The sequence below is a fragment of the Perca fluviatilis genome, chromosome 9, assembly GCF_010015445.1.
Source record: "Perca fluviatilis chromosome 9, GENO_Pfluv_1.0, whole genome shotgun sequence".
In the NCBI taxonomy this organism is placed as follows: domain Eukaryota; kingdom Metazoa; phylum Chordata; class Actinopteri; order Perciformes; family Percidae; genus Perca; species Perca fluviatilis.
This window is the reverse complement of record NC_053120.1, coordinates 5,380,614-5,383,113: the sequence shown is the minus strand read 5'-3', so window position 1 is coordinate 5,383,113 and position 2,500 is coordinate 5,380,614. Positions and strand designations below refer to the sequence as shown.

General features: G+C 40.9%; 1 protein-coding gene across 8 annotated transcripts in view; it reads right to left on the bottom strand.

Annotated features, from left to right (window-relative positions):
• The window catches only part of mast2 (microtubule associated serine/threonine kinase 2), a 275,716-nt gene that overhangs the window by 103,772 nt on the left and 169,444 nt on the right, over positions 1-2,500 (bottom strand). The window lies entirely within an intron of this gene.

The following is a 2,500-nucleotide window of genomic DNA, read 5'->3' as shown; positions in this document are numbered from 1 at the left end:
TTTTACAGTGTTGACTGCAATATTTTTGTTCAATCTAAAATTATAAACACCTGTCACAAGTTTCCAGAAACTAATAACTAATATCTTAAATTGAGCCTATGTAACTTCTGCTGAACAGCAGCCACTGTGACAACAAGCGCAAATGACACTAAAACTAAACACGAAGTACAAAATAGGGAACAAGTCAGCAAACAAATATGTCAATTACTAGGGCTGGGTTTTTGGATATATTTTGGATATCGTAATATAGTGTAATATGACACAAGTGGTGTCTTTTCCTGCTTTTACAGGCTGCATTACAGTAAAGTGATGTCATTTTCTGAACTTACCAGACTGTTCTAGCTGTTCTATTATTTGCCTTTTCCCCACTTAGACATTAGGTCCACATTACTGATGATTATTTATCTAAAATCTTCTTGTGAAAGCACCAATTGTCAACCCTAGAATATTGCCGCAATATCGATAGAGGTATTTGGTCAAAAATATCGTGATATTTGATTATCGCCCAGCCCCAGTTTCAAAGATATGTTGGTCATTAAAATAAATAAAGAAAGTCAGCTCTTGACGTGCCTGTTTTTAGTCGTGTCTGTAGACATGATTTAGAAGCTTAACTTCACAGCGACTGACAGTGTTGAGTTCATGCTGTTGCCCCGGAGCTCAGAGCGGGAGGCCGCAGCAGAGCCAGGCTCTACGCACTGATCCGTACCGTGTCCGCCTGCAGATGTCCCCTCACAGCGGGCAGGGAGCCTCGCACACCACACTGACTTATCACAGTTGGAAACGGCTGCACAGAAAGTTCCGGACCCAACGTCACAGACTACAGTCGTATGTGTGCAGAGTCAGAAAGTCAAAAGTCTTTCAAACAGAGATTCTCTGATTCCAGCTTCTTTAAAGTCAATATTGTTCTAGTGTCTTCTCTCCTCTGGGACGGTAAACTGAATATCTTTGAGTTGTGGACGAAACAAGACATTTTGAGGACGTCATCTTGGGCTTTTTGGGAAACACTGATCCACATTTTTCACCATTTTCTGAGATTTTATAGAGCAAACAACGTTCTAAAAACATCTTCCCCTGGCTGCAGAGTTCAGATGGCAGTTGGCATAGAGCTGCAAAGCGTGAGGACCGTATGGTGGTGGTCTCTCTGTCCCCTTCCCCCGCTGGGGGGGACAGAATGGGTGAGACCACCTGCTGGGAAGTCAAGGGCTAGACACATATTTCAGTATATGCAGAGGTCCCCACCCCCCCTCCCTCCCTTTACATAATGTGATGTAGGACCATCTGTGGTGCACCGCTGCAGTTTCAGCATGGCCATGGCAGGAACAAAATTAAACCCAATTTCGTGATGAAATGCTCACTGCAATAATAAGCCCAGCCATCTGGCACACGAGTGGACAAACAGCGCTGCTGTCACAGATATCTGTGGCGAGCAGTTTGACCGGGATAAAAGGGCGAGTTTGGGAAGAGATGAGGTCATATTTGTTAGGATTAATTTTTTTAAAACGACATCAGAGAGAGCCAGAGAGACTGTGCAGAAAGATTATTGTTGTGCCTGTGTTGGTTCTTATTCTTAGGAAGCTTGTTAACTAACTTACAATGATTTATGGCGAAGGGGTGGGATTAAATAAGTGTATACTTAACCCCTGTGTTGTCTTCCTGTCGACCACGCAACTTTGTGCTTTTCTGGGTCGAAATTTCAACATTTTGTTGTTCTTTTTCTACACTTTTCTCGACGTTTTTGCCGATTTTATTCAAATTCTTTTGTCACCTTTTTGGCGTTTTATAAATTATTTTTGGTAGCTTTTTTTCGATGTTTTTTGTCACTTTTTTAAACAAGTTTTTGTCACTTTTGGCTTTGGTTTTTGATGGGTTTTTTTGTCACTTTTTCCAATGTTCTTTTATTAGAAAGTTTTTGTAAATGGGTCAAATTTGACCCGAGGACAACAGGAGGGTTAACCTAACCCGAAAGAATAATAATATCAAGTTTGTTATTCGTGTATCTGTATGCTTTATATTTTGTGTAATATTATTATTTTCTCTATGGCTATTTGTTTTCTTTAACATTTAATCAATTCTTTAGGTCAGTGGTTTTCAAAGTGCTGTCCAGGACCCCCAGGGGTCCCAGGAGGTACCCAGGAAAAAGAGAATCATTTATTTAACTGTAACCCCATCCAGAAGCAACACAATGTCGTACTATTTCGGGTCATGAGATGCATACACTTTCTATAATAAAACATCTAAAAGTAGAACATCCTGTCGCACGAGGGTCCAGACTAATTTGTGTCGGTTTTAGCGATCAGTGAAACTGAAAATGTTCGGGGAACCCAGGCTTTATAGGTTGTTTACCAAAACACTTATGTTTGCTACTCCGTTCAGAGAAAGTGTGGAGAGCAGACTGAGCTGCGGGACAGCAACGTGTCAATACTTAGAGATCAACTTTAAGATATGTTTATGTTAGGGAGGTACATTCATTATTAATGGACCAACTGAAGAGTCCTTTTGG